The 19486-nt window shown below is 36.4% G+C and overlaps 1 protein-coding gene across 1 annotated transcript in view; it reads left to right on the forward strand.

Moving 5' to 3' along the window:
* Positions 1-16343: 16343 nt before the first annotated feature.
* The window catches only part of LOC129728574 (innexin inx1), a 28225-nt gene continuing 25082 nt past the window's right edge, over positions 16344-19486 (forward strand). Inside the window, exon 1 of the mRNA XM_055687022.1 lies at positions 16344-16522. The gene's annotated coding sequence lies outside the window, so the exon portion shown is untranslated. The remainder of the gene's footprint in view (positions 16523-19486) is intronic.

Raw genomic sequence — 19486 nt, forward strand, 5'->3', positions numbered from 1 at the left:
AGAATCGACCTCCCCTCGATCTCGAATATTGAAGTTGTTGCCATTCAAACGAATATGAATGGAAAAGACCTTTGCCTTGTTCCGTTATATATTCCCCCATCCGTGCGGATTGAACAGAAGCAACTCCTTGATATAGCAGAATTGCTTCCCGCACCTTTTTTGATTTTGGGAGAATTTAACTCTCACTGTTCGCTATGGGGGTCGCTGTACGACGACAACCGATCTTCTTTAATTTGTAACTTGATCGACGACTTCAATATGACACTTTTGAATACTGGGGAAGCGACACGTGTACCTAATCCTCCAGCACGTGAAAGCGTGCTTGACCTATCCCTCTGCTCGACATCACTTGCGTTAGATTGCCAGTGGAAAGTAATCAACGATCCCCACGGTAGTGATCATCTTCCAATCGTTATATCAATTGCTAATGGTTCAACTCCCCCGAACCCAATCAATATTTCCTACGACCTTACACGTAATGTTGATTGGAGGCGTTATGAGTCTATTATAGCGGAATCTATCGAGACTCACGAGGAACTTCCTCCGGAGGAAGAATACGCGTTCTTAGCTGGCTTGATAATCGACGCCGCGACGCAAGCTCAGACGAAACCGATACCCGGGGTAACGATTAGACAACGCCCTCCCAACAAATGGTGGGACAAAGAGTGCTCTGAGCTGTACGCGCGAAGGTCCGCGGCGTATAAGGACTACCGGGAGTACGGCACTGTCAACCTACTACGAAAGTACGAGGCACTGGGCAGGCAGATGAAGAGCTTAGTAAAGGCGAAAAAACGCGGGTACTGGCGGCGGTTCGTAAACGCGTTGTCGAGGGAAACAGCGATGAGCACTCTTTGGGATACCGCCAGGCGCATGCGGAACCGTGACGTTTCGAATGAGAGTGAGGAGTATTCAGATCGCTGGATACTCGATTTTGCCAAAAAGGTCTGTCCGGATTCTGTACCGGAACAGAAAACCTTTCGCGACGCGTTTATAGTAACTACGGAAGAGCCTCCATTTTCGATGTTGGAATTTTCAATGGCTCTCCTCTCGTGCAACAATAAGGCTCCAGGGTTAGATAGAATAAAATTCAACCTGTTGAAGAATTTACCCGACTCTGCAAAAAGACGCTTGTTGGACTTGTTCAACAAGTTTCTTGAGCTGAATATTGTTCCGCATGACTGGAGGGAGGTAAAAGTCATTGCTATTCGGAAACCCGGGAAACCTGCCTCTGATCACAATTCATATAGGCCGATTGCGATGCTCTCTTGCCTTCGGAAATTAATGGAGAAAATGATCCTCTTACGGTTAGACAAATGGGTCGAAACAAACGGTTTACTTTCAGATACTCAATTTGGCTTTCGCCGGGGCAAAGGGACGAACGATTGCCTAGCGTTGCTTTCTACTGAAATTCAACTCACATTTGCTCGAAAAGAGCAAATGGCTTCTGCGTTCTTGGATATTAAGGGGGCTTTTGACTCTGTCTCTGTAGAAGTTTTAAGCGCGAAACTTCATTCGCAGGGACTTTCACCAAATCTGAATAACTTTTTGCTCAATTTGTTGTCAGAAAAGCATATGTATTTCTCACATGGCGATTCGACAACTTCCCGAATTAGTTACATGGGCCTTCCCCAGGGCTCATGTTTAAGTCCTCTCTTATATAATTTTTACGTCAATGACATCGATGAATGTCTTGCAAATTCATGCACGCTAAGGCAACTTGCAGACGATAGCGTTGTATCCATTACTGGTAGCGAGGCTAGCGATCTGCAAGGACCATTGCAAGATACCTTAGACAATTTATCTGAATGGGCTCTTAAGCTGGGTATCGAATTCTCTCCGGAGAAAACTGAGTTGGTCGTTTTTTCTAGGAAGCATAACCCAGCTCAGCTGCAGCTCCTACTAACGGGTAAAACGATCTCTCAGGTTTTAGTCGCTAAATATCTCGGGGTCTGGTTCGACTCTAAATGCACCTGGGCTTGTCATATTAGGTATCTGACACGAAAATGCCAACAGAGGATTAATTTTCTTCGTACGATTACCGGAACCTGGTGGGGAGCCCACCCAGGAGACCTTCTAAGGATTTACCAAACAACGATATTGTCAGTTCTTGAGTACGGCTGTTTCTGCTTTCGCTCCGCCGCGAACACGCACATTATAAAATTAGAGAGAATACAATATCGTTGTTTGCGTATTGCCTTGGGTTGCATGCAGTCGACCCATACGATGAGTCTTGAAGTGTTAGCGGGTATTCTTCCGTTGAAACATCGTTTTTGGAATCTCTCTTACCGGTTGCTAATTCGATGCACAGTTATGAACCCATTAGTAATTGAAAATTTCGAGAGGTTGGTCGACCTTCAATCTCAATCCAGATTTATGACTTTATATTTTGACTATATGGCTCAAGATATTAATCCTTCTTCATACGATTCCTCCAATGTCGCACTTTTAGATACTTCTAATAATGCTATATTCTTCGACACCACCATGAAACAAGACATTTCTGGTATCCCGGATCAATTGCGACCCCAAGAGATCCCTAAGATTTTTTCCAATAAGTTTAAACATGTTAGTTATGATAAAAGGTTTTACACTGACGGATCTAATCTAGATGAGTCCACTGGCTTCGGTGTTTTCCACGAAAATTTTACCGCCTCCTACAAACTCGATGCTCCTGCTTCCGTGTACGTCGCAGAACTTGCTGCTATTCAGTACGCTCTTGGAATCATCGAAACCCTACCCACAGACCACTACTTCATCTTCACAGATAGTCTCAGTGCCATTGAGGCTCTGCGATCGATGAAGCCTGTGAAGCACACCCCGTATTTCCTGGGGAAAATACGGCGGTTTTTAAGTGCTTTAACAGATAAAAATTACCGGGTTACCTTAGCGTGGGTCCCTTCTCATTGCTCGATTCCGGGTAATGAAAAGGCTGACTCTTTTGCTAAGGTGGGTGCTATTGATGGCGATATTTATGAAAGACCAATTGCTTATGATGAATTTTATAGCATTTTGCGTCAGCACTCAACAGTTGGCAATCATCATGGAACTCAGATGAACTGGGACGGTGGCTACATTCCATTTTTCCTAAGGTATCGACGAAAGCATGGTTCAAGGGGTTGGATGTAGGTCGGGACTTCATTCGCGTGATGTCCAGACTTATGTCCAATCACTACACGTTAAACACGCATCTCTTTCGTATAGGGCTTGTAGACAGTAATCACTGCGTTTGTGGCGATGGCTACCATGACATCGAGCATGTTGTTTGGTCGTGTACCGAATTCTGTGGTGTTAGGTCTGAGCTTATAGATTTCCTTCGGGCCCGAGGAAAACAACCGAACGTACCCGTTAGAGACATTCTGGGAAGCGGTGATCTCCAGTACATGACACAGCTATACTGCTTTCTGAAAAACGCTGACATTAAAATTTAAAATTTTCTTTGTCTATTTGTCAGATTAAGGATACAAATATGCTATGCTGAAGACACGGAAACGAAGAGCCCGCATCTATGCTTACACAAATATTTTGAACCCACAACAAACAAGAATACAATTGCTCTACCAGTTGAAAAACAAAGTTCCAAAATAGTTTTAAGTCAAAATTGTATCTCCCCTCCTCTCACCTTAAATCCCCACTAGCTCGTAGTCGGCCGCGAGAATAAAGAAAAGGCCTCCCTCTTTTCCCTGCTAACGTAAAATTAATACGAATTGTACTTAGCTCAGTAAAACAGAAAATGTATCGTGCCGTGTCAAATAAACTAATTTAAACCAAGTTCCGAATCGGAATGTAGCACCAAGGCTTTGCTTTTAAACTCGAAGCGTAAAGAGAATGGTCTCCCATTTTGATGCACCTAGAGAATGTTCATGCCGCTTCCACGGATACCAAACGGGGTGCCCACTGCGGAGGAAATAGACATCGCTGTCAGTCTAGTACCTAGAGACGTGATAGATCTCGACGTGTTAAATATAAACGCTACGATGGTTGAAGCTGCATTAAAGAAACTGAAACAGTTCTATAAGCCAGGCCCCGGGGAAATTGCATCTTCAAAAAGTGCAGCGCTTCCTTGACTGCTCCCCACCAGCCGATTTTTAATACATCACTTCAACATTAAATATTTTCCTCGGAATGGAAGATTTTCCATATGCTGCCGGTGCAGAAGAAAGGCGATAAGACATCTCTAATTATCGTGGCATAACTTCCTTATCAGCTGGATCAAAATGCTTCGAAATCATCATGAAGAATATGCCGTTCATCTCTTGTCGGAGTTGTAGTCAGGGATCTTGGAGTATTGCTTGATTACCAACTCACATTCAAGCTGCATTATTCCGCTATAGCTTAGCTTAGCTTAGTTCTGACTGTACATATTAATGGTTGCTACTCCGTGATGGGTCCGAGCCACTCAAGATGCACAATGAATCAACTGAGAGAACGACTGGGAGTGGTAATTCCTTCTCACTGTGCATCATTCAATAACCCGATTTTTTATAGACCAATAACGGCGCCGCACAGTGGTCCAATAAAGCAAAAAGTGGCACCTAATTCCTTAGCGCCTTTCACCTTCATCCTAGCTTAAGGGGTATACCTTTTTGGTCGAGAAAAATTAGGGAAGTTTGAATTTATTTTAAAGTGCATAGCACCATTTTCATTGCATCAAAGTGGTATTTTTTTTGAAAGTACAGTTTATCAACAACAAAAGAATACGTTTGATTTTGAGATAATCCAATAATTACTGGAGTAATGGCCGTTTCCCCGAAACGCTATTTTTTGCAAAGGCTTGCGGTGATCCTGATAGAGACTCAGCGGGTCAACCGAAATCAAACAACTCATATTATTTCATTAGTTTAGAAATGTGCCGGGTCCTTGAACGATCGCTTTTATAAGTATTTTGTTTTCAGTGCAAACGGGAGCATTTTCCCCAAAACATGCACATTTTGAGCGCTAAAAATTGCATTAAAAAATTTTTTTTTGCGGCCAAATGTAACAGTATGTTTCAAAAAGCAATCGTTCAAGGACCGGCAAATTTAATAACGAAAATTTAAAAAAAAAAGCTGAAGGAAATCGCTTCAGTAGTTTTTCCGCAATCAGGATCACGGCAAAGTCATTTTTCGAAAAACGCTATTTCGAGATAATCGCGTGTAAAGTTTCAAGTTAGCTTCTGCGGCCGTGGCGAGGTGCACTGCAAATTGCTCTAACTTTCTTCCTATTGCTCAGATCTTTATGAAAATTTGTGAAAATATTCTCAAGATGTTGTATTTGAAGATAATGCAATAATTTTTTTTTCGGTTTTTTGAAAACTAAAAAGGTATTTTACCCCTTTAAAAGTGTTTTCGGAACAATTGATTGTATGACGCATAATCGCAAATTGTCAAACGCATAATCGCAAATTGTCAAAAAGTATGAAAAGTTTACTATACTAAAAATAAAAAAATTACTTTTTTGTGTTAAGAGGTAGAAGAATAATTAATTTAGCAAAGTTGTAGAAGATTCAAAATCATGAAACTTTGTTGAACAAATGAAAATCCTATCTTCTTTCGGTACAAAGTTATGAGGTATATTACATGGAACTTACTTGCAAGTTAGTATTTTGTACTTAACTTTTGTTAGTCACAATTTACACGAAAGTATTTTTCGGAGGAATTGTTTGGGCACACAAAACACACATTTTTGCCAAAGGTCATATATCTTCAGAACTTTTCCTTACAAAGTTATATAATATTTTAGCTTATTTTTTTCGATTTTCGACCTAGCTTTTAGTATTTTTTACAGAAAATACCCTGTAACTCTGTACCGAATTTTGTTTGTTCAGCAAAGTTTCATATTTTTGCACGTTTTGAAACTTTGCTGAATTAACTATTCCTCTATCTCTTAACACAATAAAGTTAGTATTTTGGATATATGAAAACCTACTGTAACATATGCTCGCCGTACTCTAATATGGGTGGATTGGGACAAATGGAACCTTGAAGAGTTTATAGCACTTCAGCTTAACTTCAAGAAAAAGTATTGACATCATGATTCCACTTGCCCCTTTTTAACCCATACGTTTTTGAAATTATTGAAAAAAATAGCTAAAATATGATATAACTTTGTAAGGAAAAGTCCTGGAGATATATGACCTGTGGCAAAAATAAGTGTTTTGTGTGCCCTAACAATTCCTCCGAACAACACTTTCGTGTTAATTGCAAATAACAAAAGTTAAGTACAAAAAACTAACTTTTAAGTAAGTTCCATGTAATATACATTATAACTTTGTACCGAAAGAAGATAGGATTTTCATTTGTTCAACAAAGTTTCATGATTTTGAATCTTCTACAACTTTGCTAAATTAATTTATTCTTCTACCTCTTAACACAAAAAAATTATTTATTTTTGCCTTTCTCCTAGAAAAGTATAGCAATCACTGGAAAACAGAAGGTATAAAAGTGGTCCCAATGGCCGAATGTCATATACCACTCGACTTCTTTCGACGAACTGAGCATTTTCTGTATGTATGTGTGTATGTGTGTATGTGTGTGTGTGTGTGTATGTGCAACTTTTTTTTCTCACTCACTTTTCTCAGAGATGGCTGGACCGATTTTCATAAAATTAATTGCAAATGAAAGGTCTAGTTGTCCCATAGGTTGCTATTGAATTTCACTGCACTCGGATTGTAACTGTGTCCGTTGTTCATAAAAATGTGAAATCACATAATGAAAGTAAATATGTTGACTTTCTTCTAACGGTCACTGGCTAATTAAAGGGTAGAAAAGTGATCCAAATGGCCGAATTTTATATACTACTCGACTTAGTTCGACGAATCGAGCATTTTTTACATATATGCATGTATAGGTGTATATGTTTGTGCGTGGGTTTGTACGTGTGTATGTGCACTTTTTTTTCGCACTCACTTATCTCAGAGATGGTCTGACCGATTCTTTCTATCTTGGTGTCAACTGAAGGGCCTATTTGCCGCTTAGGTTGCTGCAATGAAATTAATTGCAAATGAAAGGTCTAGTTGCCCTATAAGACCCTATTGAATTTTATTGTAATCTGATTTCTAGTTTAGAGGTTATGTATCAAAATGTAAAAATCACCGACCGATTTCCATAAAATTAGTGTCATATGGAAGGTCTTGTTGCCCCATAAGACCCTATTGATTTTTTTGCAAACGAATTATTACTTTGCCTGTTATGTTTAAAAATGTTAAGTCCAGCTATGAAGAGAAACATATTACGAAGACTACTTGGACTCACTCACTTTTCTCAGAGATGGTTGAACCGATTTCCACAGAATAGGTATCAAATGAAAGGTCTAGCTGCCTCATAACACCCAATTGAATTTTGCTGTAATCGGACTGTAACTTCGTCTGTAATGTATCGAAATGTGAAAATCACGAAACTTCATTATCTTAGAAACTACACAACCGATTTGAACAATATTGGTATCAGATGAACGTGCTAGTTAAGGGTTAGCTGATGAATTATGTTTGAACACTTGGTTTCAAAGTTTGGCTGCCCTATACGTTACCTTTTCATTTGATTGTAATAAAACTTGAGCAACCGTTATGTTTGAATTGGTAAAACAATGAAAGTCTATTATCTCAAGTATTACACGACTTATTTGAACATAACTAGTGTCATACAAACGAGTCATCTCTCAAACTTACAAATAACAAACTTTGCTTTGATCAATATCTATGGCCTCAACATGATTTAAATGCGGTATCGTACTATCTAAACGTTCCCGCATCGCTCGTGATTAAATTGTTCAAAATTTAGAGTCGTTTCTTTTATTTCGCTATTTCTTAAGCACTAACATTACGTCAAATTTCATATTTTATACTTTAATAACAACTTCAATATTTTAGAATCCAAAGAGTGAATATACCTTTATTGGATTTAAGCATTCATGTAAATCTATTTTTACAAATAATAAGTTTGAATGAGAAAGGCTGAGTTTGACCGCTAGGTGGATTAATTTAGGTTTTTTATTTTTAGTATAGTCAACTTTTCATACTTTTTGACAATTCGCGATTATGCGGGTTATTTATACAAACAATTGTTCCGAAGACCTTTTTGAGCTAGGATTAAGGTGAAAGGTGCTATGGAATTAAGTTCCACTTTTTGTCTTATTGGACCACTGTGCGCCGGCCACGTCCTTACAGTCAGGTGGGGATATCGTCGGTTACGAGGAACACCGGCACAACTGAAGATTTAACCATTTCGAAATTTTGATGTCAAACGATGCCAAATGCGATTGAGTTTTTTCAAAAGACTTTTTTTAAAATTCACAAAAAAGCTTGAGTTGTAAGCTGATGTGTCCTTGGAATTCAAATCAAAAGCATGCACCAAAGAAGGTAAAAAAGATATTTCAACTTGTTCATAGTTGTTGTGGATGTGATAAAGGTAGTTTTAAAAGCTAATTTTTCAATCCCGTTTCTCTTGAAGCTATGAATTTCGAGTTGTGCCAGTACCGCACGAAACCTACAATAAGGAAGGAATGTTAGAATGCAGTCTTTGCTTTGTTAGAGACCGAGTATACCTCTGCATCCCTAATCATATCAATCATATATCATAATATCATATAATATAATATAATATAATATAATATAATATAATATAACAATATAATTGGATTAATGTAATAATAAAGATATGATTCATATAATGTGAGATTATTGAAAATGAATTATAACAATGAGAAGTATTTATTTATTTATTTCGTCAAGCAAATGTAGAGTACAGTTATAATAATACAATGTTTTCTTATATTCTATATATTATTTCCAGTAGTTAGTCGTTTCACCTTTGTTATACTGAACAAAGGTTATAAAATCGGTCGAAAAACGCAAAATACATCCATGATCCGGAGGGCCGAATCGTATATACCATTCGACTCAGCTCGACGAACTGAGCAATGTCTGTTCGTGTGTATGTGTGTGTATGTGTCTGTGTGTATGTATGTTGTCTGTATGTATGTGCCGCAAAATACTAACGCATCTTTCTTACAGAACGCAATATCCGATTTTAATGATCTTATACGCAAACGAAAGCGACTGTGCTCCCACAGAATGCTACCGAGTGGATTTTTGATTAGTGTTGTATACCAATTTACTCAGATCGACGAATTGAACAATTTATGTTTGTTTGTGTATGTGTGCCTGTACGTATGTATGTGTAAAAATGTTGTTTATATGTGTAGTATATCAAAATAGACCCAAAAAAGAAAAATAACAAAAAACACTTTCAACAGAACGCTTATTCCGATTCTGATGTTCGCATGCTCAAATGAAAGCCCCAGAGATCTTTGAAAATCATACTGAGCGCGATCTTTTATTGGTTGCTTGAACTGTCGAGTTTTGACCAAAGTATATTTTAGACATGGGATATTTTACTTTCTGGATAATTTCTCTCTCTCACTGCTTTTTCCTCTTCTCTATTGGTTGCTTGAACTGTCGAGTTTTGACCAAAGTATATTTTAGACATGGGATATTTTACTTTCTGGATAATTTCTCTCTCTCACTGCCTTTTCCTCTTCTCTATCCCTCTCTTTTCGTATCGCTATTTATTTCTCAAAGGAAATCAACAATCATGAACAACTTTTTATAATCTTTATAAATACTCTTCGTAGTGCGTCTTAACTGGTGTTAATAAATTACCCTTAAGCTTTTTCTTGGAAATTTGAACCAGATTTTAGAAGAAACTGCAATGCTTACTTAGTTCCTTTCGTATTTTTTATAAAGTTGATAATTTTGTTGGAGATGGAAGTTTTGTATTAACATTGCAGCAGTATGAGAGCAGACCGTAAGAACTTGGAAGAGTTGGATCTTATAGACCTGCTAGCTAAAGCCCGTTCTTTCTTCCCTGCGACTGAGAAAGCCGTTAAAATTGCACTTGCTCTACCATGGAAACATGCACGATTGAGCGCTCGTTCAGCATATTACGTCGGCTGAAAACCTGGCTGAGGTCAACAATATTTGAACAGCGGTTGAGTGCTCTCTGCTTACTGAGTGTTCATCAGCAGATGGTCAACAACAATCGTGAAAATACACATGAACCGCTTCCGGAACGTTTGACGTTTGATGCCCGAAGATTTCATTGAGAATCTTGACTGTGTCTTCAATCTTCACGTCCTTGGGAAGCTTTGACAGGATGTAGTTGAGATAGCGGCTGTGCGAATGGGTGTCCAGCTTCCGGAGAAGTAAACGTACCTTCGGCGCATCATTCAGCTGGCCTGCATCGTTCTCGAAGAGGTCCTGGTAGCGGTTAAACAACAACGTCCGAAAGTAACTCCGTTTTCTTCGTCGAAGACAAACTCGATAATGTTCCACTCTAATGTCAAGGACAACTTTTCACTGGTTGCCTTGATGTAACAATCACTAAAGACTAGTATTTATTTCTATTTTTCAAAACACACTAAAGTCGCTTTTTTCGCGGGGTATACGTGCCGCTTAAAAAACGCGTAAATTCCGGAATCCGCGTAAAAAACTGCGTAAATTTCGGAATCCACGTAAAAAAAAGCCGCATAAAAAACCCGCGTAAAAAGCGACCTTAGTGTACCATTTTTTTTACTTATAAAATGTTGATGAGCTTACCCCCCCCCCCTATTTGAAATCTGGCTACGCCCATGTACTAAATTATACGTTGAACCTAGATTTGCGAAGAGTAAGAAACATTTATAGCTTTCGGGAACCAAGCATTGTAGCAAAATCTGATCCCACAGTTTGCACATGTAACACAATTAGCGATGCAGATGTTTTGAAAAGCTTTTCCAAAAATTCATACCCGCCACCCGTTGAAAAAAACACAAATAAATCGCTGTTTTGTTTGCAATGCTACGTTTTGAACAGCTGGAAATTTTTTCAGTTGTATTAAATTTGTGACCATGAATCTAAAGTAGCTGGTGAACGTAATCGGCAAAATTAGGAAAAGTTGTTGAAGCAACTCTTCATGGCTATACACGTTTACTAGTGTGCGCAGGTGGAAAGTCACTTATCTCTATGAATGATACAGTATGCTCATGTAAGATATAAATATTGCTTTCTAATTTAAGACTAAGTGCAAACAGAGTATCCATGTTATTCCACTTCCCGTTATCGCAGCAAGATTTAAAAAAGATCGGATTTTTTTATACAGCCTAGGCCTTCGAAAAGAATAATGTTCTCGCCTACACTCTGAAAATCTAAAATTCTCAAAGATCGTGGAGAACCTTCATTTTCAGATAATGCATTTGAGATAGAATTAAATTGACAACACTCATCAAAAGCTTTATTTTTTCCCTGTATAATTCTAAACTATATTTCGAGAGCAGTTTTGTACAAGTTTGCTTCAATTCGTAAAAAAATTTTATTCTGATTCATAAATCAAGGTCCTGCAATTTCTGAAAATAAAGCGAATAAGTAGAACCGCATTAAACTAACATACATGTTTGCTGTTCTAGTATGAAATCAGCATCATTGTTATCTATTACTTTTTCCCCACGTTCGATTATCTCAAAAAAGAAACAAATACTTCTAGCCAGCATTTAAAAATTGGTTTGTGATCGAAAAAATAAGACTCATGTACTCCAGTGATAACATTCATATTATTTGCAAAAACCACGTCAAGCTTTAATTCAATAATCGTCTTTGGTTAACTCTCTGAAAACTATTTTTCAAATCCATTTCATTCATTATCGAAATTGGACTTATGGTGGTATACGATTTGTAAGTGACTGGTCAAATATGTATAAAGTAATAGTTAGTATAACAAAGGTTTCTGCACCACTAGGTGGATTAATTTAGGTTTTTTGATTTGACTTCTGCCCAAGGTGATGTCGATATTTTCGCAGTGCTGATTATAGTGACGCATCATGTGATTTATTGGGCCATTTTTTGAGTAGTTACTTCTGTGAGAGTTTTCCGAAAATATTTTACGATATCCTAATTGACGACTGGGTGCATAAAAATTTAGTTGTGATAATAATTTAGTACATTGCACGCGTTGAGAAATAATGTCATTGATAAAATAAAGCATTGAAAGTTCGCGGCGTTCTTTAAGTGCTTGTATGTCTATAAGCATGCAGCGTGCTTCATATGATGGTGAGGGAAATGAAATTTAACTTACGAAGCGCGTACAAATGAAATTGTTTTTGGACGGATTCAATGCGTTCTTCATGTGTGACAATATAGGGATTCCATACAATGCTACAATATTCCACAATTGGTCGGACGTATGTAATATTGATTGTGTATGGGTCTTGAAAATTATGGCCGAAGCGTTTTATAAAACCCAGCATACGATTTGCTTTGGTGATTATTGTGTTATAATGTTCTATGAATGTATGTTTGGAGTCTAAGACTACGCCTAGGTCCCTTACGATTTTGCATTTTTCTACTGGTTGGTTTCCTAAGAAAATGTCTGTTGGTGGTGTTACTGTTTTTCTGATAAAGGCTATTGAATTACATTTTTTAATGTTGAGTTGTAATAGACTTTTGTTGCACCAAGTGTAGAATACATTGATTTCATTTTGGAATATTTCGAAGTCTTCTGCATTGATTATTTCTATAAAGAGCTTCATGTCGTCAGCATATACAAGCACATGTATTGACTTAAGAAGAAAGGAAATGTCATTGTCGTATAATATAAACGTATAACGTATTAAGTATAATATTAGGGCATGTAAAGAAGATCTCGGTTGGCTGCCTTCCATAGCTGAAATATTAAATTTTTGAACGTGCATAAGATGCAAGAATAATAATAATAATATTTGAAAAACATATGGAAATTGTCCGTTATGTTGTGCTAAAATAAAATAGTTGAATTTATATTAGTCTAATTCACGACATATCAATAGTTGTTATTGTGCTGCTTTCTGCGGCTGAAAACATAAATTGAAATGAGTTATTACAGCAATATTGCAGCGCTACCATTCACCGTGTAAAGTCATCCAAACAAAATAGATATTATTATTTAATCAATGATGTACATATAGTGTGAGAATAATAAAAATAAATTATAAAATACAATAAGAAGTATTAAGGCATGTAACGAAGGTCTCGATCGGCTGTCTTCCGAAGCTGAAACTTTCAAATTTTCAAAGTAGAAAACGCAAAATATAATAAAAATAGATTCGATAAAATATGGAAAGTGTCCGTTACATTGAGTTCGCAAACAAACACATGACATATCCATAGTTGTCCTGAAAGATATTTAGTCTGAAAAAAAGCACGTCGCAACCCTTCTTGAGCAACTCTACCGTTAGCTGTTCTATTCGAAGGTAGATGGCGCACAAAATCTCTTCAATCAGCACAAGACACAATCCCATAAACGATATTTTTCGATCTGTCTGTCTTCAATATTTTGAAGTGCGACTCAAGAACAAACAAAACACAACGAATAAAAATGCCATTTATCTGTTTCACGAAGATACACTGGCACATTTCTTTACTTTTCCGGATAGCAGTAGAACCTAAACTTAACACTTTGACCAATTACACTATTTTTTTCGCGAAAAAAACAAGTTTTTCACTAAAATTATACAAAAAGCAAAACCGCGCACGTCATCCTGTTGGCCTTGTTGCCCGTCTTCGAGCTGCATTATTCCGTATAATTAACAAAGTCAATCGTCAACTAGGTTTTTTTTTTGAAAATAACAAACGACTTCATTAACCCCATCTGCTTACGTGCTCTCTATTGTTCCCTAGTTCATTTGATACTCGAGTTCGCATCGGTCGTTTGGTCACCATATGAAGCTGTGTGAAATCCAGAATCGAATCTGTTCAGCATAAATTTGTCCGTCATGCGCTAAGAAGACTTCCATAGCTCAATCCTAACGACCTGCCCCTTTACGAACATCGATGTGCCCTATTGAGTATAGAGCCGCTGGAGTCGAGATTATTCTGCCAGAACCAAGGAACACCGTATACGGTAATAACGATCCGTCAACACTATACACACACGTTTTCAAGAAGGCTATCACGTCTTCGACTTTAATATTTCTTGTGTTCTTCTTTTTAAACAACGCTTGCGAACTGTATTTTTAATTTTAGACCAGTTTTAAAATCATATCATTAAGACCACGATGTTAGATGAAATTTAAAATAAATAAATAAATAAACTAACTTCGGATAACATTCACCTGCTCAGCCCCGCTAATGATCTATGGAATTAGACGTAGTTGAAAGTTTAGAAATTCATAATCAACATTAATCTACGCTTCTTAACAAAAATGTAGGTAACCACTCTTCATGGTTCTTCAATCTCCTTCCAAAAAACTTCAGAAACGGTATACAACCAACCACCTAATGTACTACCTAACCTTAATCCCTCTATTGTTCAGAATCATTCGCTTACTTTTTTTGTACCAAGTTCATCTTCTTAGCTAATAAGAGTAGGTTTCTCGCTATGCTCTTTATCAGTCCATATATGCACTGAACAAGAATATATCGTCAGTTGAAATCAATACGGCACAACTCAAAATTCACAGTTTCGAGAAAAACATGTTTGAAAATTTTGGTTTTCATTTTCGTGAAAAAATCGAATTTTAAGACTTTCCATTTTTATTGACCTTGTTTGGGTCTATCATGTGTATGAAATAAGCAAGTTATAAGAGTTGTAACCTCATTTTTCCGTCTTTTTAGGGATATTTTAGATTTGTGCTTTAATGTGTCCACATTTACTTATATTTTTAGAGAGATTGTGAATTTTGAAACGGGTCTTTGTGAGATGAAATTTTATAGTATTTGGCATCGTTTGCCATAAATAACTCAAAACTCTAAAATTTTGAGTTGTGCCAGTATTAAATCCAACTAACGAAATGTCGCAATTGAAATACGTATGTGCGGACGAATAAACATGGGACTTGGAAATGTTTCAGATGGAAAACTCCCTCATCTCAAAAATTTCCAAATCCTAGAAAGTCGATTTTTTGCAGTTATTTTTTATAACACAAGATCTCGACGATATATGTATTTCTAAAACATTTGGCATAAAAAATTTCGATATCAAACATTTCATGAACTATCTGTACTTTTCTACAGCAGTCGAAAAAGTGAAACTTTAATTGTTTGTGACAACTTTTCCCGATGTCCGAATAAGCTGAAATTTTGTACGGAGTCATTTTTCGAGAAGACGCTTCTGCTAAACGAAATTCGAAAGTCTTTTGTTTTCATGCGTTCCATTGGCTCAAGGATTTCTTAGTCCCAGAAAATTTTTCCAATAAAAATTTGAGATGACATCAAATCTAAACGTTTAAAATATAAAATAAAAATAAAATTTGTAAAGGCCTTATATGAATTTACATTTTACGCCAGAGACATCGCATTGTGAAATTTTCAACTCGCATCTAAAGTTTATAATTTTTTTTGTCATGAGATACATTCAGAAACACTACTTTTTTTAAATTTTATGCTCATTTTTGTTATAAGAACCGTACACGTTTCGAATCGTTTCACTGTGCAGTGATTCGAAATTAACTTTAACATAGCTGTTGTGAGTAAATTCCAAAATATAGCTATACTGATGGGCGTAACTTACGACTAGAAATGTGAATTTCATAAAGAAATCATATTAGTAAATTAAAAGTTCAATCTGTGTTCCATGGTGACCCACCAACAGTCTTGAATTTACTTTTAATTCGAACCGCCCAAAAGAGTGCGGTTTAGCAAAACACGTTATCAATTATTTCGCTTAATATGCATACAATTTTGTATTGCTGGCTTAGTGCGCGTCGATCTTAAAACTGGACTGACTGTTTTTTCGACATGGTCTTCGAAGGTTCCTCAGCCGTGTTTCGAACATATCATTAACGAATTAGCGTGTTGGACTAGCATGTGTCGTTACTTGAGAGAACCTTTTACATATTGTCAATTGCAATTGTTTCTTTTAAAAGACTCGTTACATTTATTTGTCTTAACTTTCATAGATCTTTTATTATATATCTATAAATCGTGAATGTATTACTCGTAACACTATTGGGCATACATATTATTTTTCTATACCTGTTGGATTTTAGTAGGCAATTTAAAAAGCTATCCCCAATTTGTACTAACTGCCTAGGCATATGAAATTAATTATGCCGAGGATGGAACGAAGGTACAGTGGTCTCAATTGTTCGCGATGGAAACGGGTATGTGTGAGTAAAATTTTTGATGTATAAGAGAGGTATAGAGCAGTTCATTCTCATTGTTCAATTGATTCTACTTCGCACTACTGTACGCGAGCGTTTACCGAAACGTTTACAACAAGAGTAAAGGAGCGTATAAGCATTAATTTTTTAGCAGTACAAGTATCATCAGCCATATATTTTGATGTCAGTGAATGCTACGATACGGTAGATGTAAACAAAACAGAGACATACGTACGTCAAGGGACCACATCATGAATGGCAATTCTTTATTATAGTTGTACCACACCGCTCACTGAGGTAGGTTGGTTGTACGTGGAATGCTGAATAAAATCATTAGAGATCACTGGTGTCTGTTTGGATCTAGCGATTGAAATACTTTTATGAAATTAATGCAACATCACAGTGTTGATATTGAATAAAAGCAAGTTAATAGACGGAGGTAAGTCACATTTAATTAAGTACATCGTTGTGCTTAATAAAATTATAGAACCTAACTCCAATTAGGCAAAGCTGTCCCTATCGTATATCGGCATATTTTCTGTTCTGCCATAATGCTTTAACTGTCCTCAACATCAATATACCGTTAGTTTTCGAGGTTTTAAAATTTTTATTCTTATAAAATATTTGATAAACATTGTTTAGTACATCTGAATGTATTTTTTCATTAAAATCATTTCGGTTTTATTAACATAAATTGTATATTATGTAAATCTGAGCTAAATGGATTACAATTTTTAGTAAAGTGTAAACAACAAGCAACAATATCGCATGCTAGCCTGGAGGGCAAATAGCGGTCTCGATCTACTATGATGAGTTGAGAGAATTCGTTATCGATATTGTTTTTGGCAAATTTTGCATGTTGTAGGATAAGTACAACGATACACCGCGTCCGAGTGCTGAGTCGAACCCGACATCACAACCGTGTGTGGGAAAGCCATCTGAAATCGCAAATCCCAAAATCACGGGGATCAACATTCACATTATTATTGGTTTAAATTATATTATGATAATAAATTAATTCCCAGATAGTTTCGAGGTACGATGTTGGCCTAACAAACCAGTCGTCGTAGGTCCAAGTCTCGGCTCGTGAGAGACTGTTAGTGTCAGTAGGATCGTAGCGCTAACCCCGCAATTGTCCTGTACACTAAACAGTTGGCTGCGAAGCCTGTGTATAAATAAACAGAAAGTCAAGTTCCGAATCGGAATGTAGCACCAAGGCTTTGCTTTGCTTATGATAATAAATAGTTTTATTACGTGAATTGATACAGTTTTAATTTTTGATATGATGAAATTGATCATATTTTAAATGTGTGTAAAACGAGATTCACAAGTATCGTTTAGATGTGAAAAAAATCGTTTATCATTGAATTTAAAAAATGAATATACAAATCAAAAGAATGAAAAACATATAAGAGATTATAAATGCTTTAATTTTTATTATTTATTTGTAAAAATCACGAACCATCATTATCTCAGAAACTACACAACCGATTTTAACAAAATTAGTTTTAAATGAGCGGGCTACCTTAAAAATCCTTAACTTTTGAATTTTATAAAGATTGAACTTGTGATTCAAAAGTTATGAAAAGAAACGTGTTCTGGAGACTGTTTAATCTCATGTTTCTCAGAGTTGGCTGGACCGATTTTCATAAAATCAGTGTCAATTGGAGATCTAGTTGCCCCATAAGACCTTATTGATTTGTTTTGCAATCGGACTCTAAATTTGCCTGTTATGTTTAAAAATGTGAAATTCAGCTATGAAAAGAAACATATTTCGAAGAATACTTAAACTCACTCACTGTTCTCAGAGATGGCTGAACCGATTTTCATAAAATTAGTGTCAAATAGAAGGTCTAGCTGCCTCATAACACGCTAATGAATTTCATTGTAATCGGACTGTAACTTTGTCTGTAATGTATCAAAATGTGAAAATCACGAATTTCATTATCTCAGAAACAACACAATTAATTTGAGCAATAATGGTATCAAATTAACGGGCTAGTTAAGATTTAACTAAGGAATTTTATAATGATTAGGCATGTGGTTCAAAAGTTGTGAAAAGAAACAAGTTTCGATGAATTTTCAAATTCACTTGTTTTCCCAAAGATGGCTGAAGTATTTTCAACGATCTCAGTGTCAAATGAAAGGTTTGGTTGCCATTTAATTTAATTATAATCGAACCTTTATTTCAAACGTTATGCATTGAATTCTGAAAACAACGAAATTCTATTAACTCAAAGGTTACACGACTTATTTGAACTTAACTACGGACTGTCTCTCAAACGTACAAATAATAAATTTCATTACAATTTGATACGTGGTACAAAAGTTACGGAAAGAAACGAAATTGATTGATCAAAATATATTGTAGAGAAGAGGGGGGCAGTTTCGGACACTTTTTTTACCATGAATTTCAATGAAATTTTTTTGTTATCTTTTAAAAAAAATCTGAATTTATCCTGTCTGTTGCTTGTACATCAGAGTATCATATAAGCGTGTTAGAAGTGTACGATTGATTTCGATCGATTTATTTGAATCTTTCAAAAATGATTTTTTGTCCGAATGTGCCCCGTGTGTGGGGTAGTTTCGGACAGTCGCGCACTTTTGGACAGTGTTGAAAAACATTTTTAGATTAATGAAAATTTTGTGTTTTTCAACTATTTCTTCCATATAAACAGAGACTGAGATCAGATGCTTTGCAAACTTCGAAACTCATCCTTTTGTTTCAAATTTATTTCATAAAAGAAAAATCGAGCAAACTGGCTTCGAGGGGGAAAGCATACAAGAACTATGCCATTTTCTTGGCACTTATTTCTGGAATCTTATTTAAGTGTTCCAGAACATTGAGAAACAATTTGTCAAGCGCTTTGGTATACGGGACGTCAATCAAATCTCAAATATTTCTCTAGAAATGTTTCTTCCACGTTCGTAAATACTTGTTGATCTCAGTTTTTGGACGAGAAGCTTTCTGATTTTTCCGTTTTTCCGTTTCTTTGATTTTTCAGACGACAGACCAAGGTACTTCTTTTAATTCCGCAGGTATCAGAAGCGTGTCTCAAAGACATTGTTCCGTTAGAAACTCTTTCCAGCTCATCTTTGTTGATACTTGCTCTATCGGTTTTCCTTTTGTAGTTTCGAACCATTTTTAGGACTGAGAATCAGTCTAAATCGCTATTTGTTAATAAACAACAATCAAACACAAATTTTTTAGGTGTCCGAATGTGCCCCATGAACGATTTGCGAATGTACCCCACCACCATCTGAAGACAAATCTTAATTTTATCTCATAAATATAATCTTTGTTTCCCGGATGTTATCACGTTTTTACATTGCATATTAGTTACGAACTAAGGTGGTGTACTTAAATTTTTAAATCGTTCACGAAGGAATTAAAGAAATACAT

This window comes from Wyeomyia smithii, chromosome 3 (assembly GCF_029784165.1).
Source record: "Wyeomyia smithii strain HCP4-BCI-WySm-NY-G18 chromosome 3, ASM2978416v1, whole genome shotgun sequence".
In the NCBI taxonomy this organism is placed as follows: Eukaryota; Metazoa; Arthropoda; class Insecta; order Diptera; family Culicidae; genus Wyeomyia; species Wyeomyia smithii.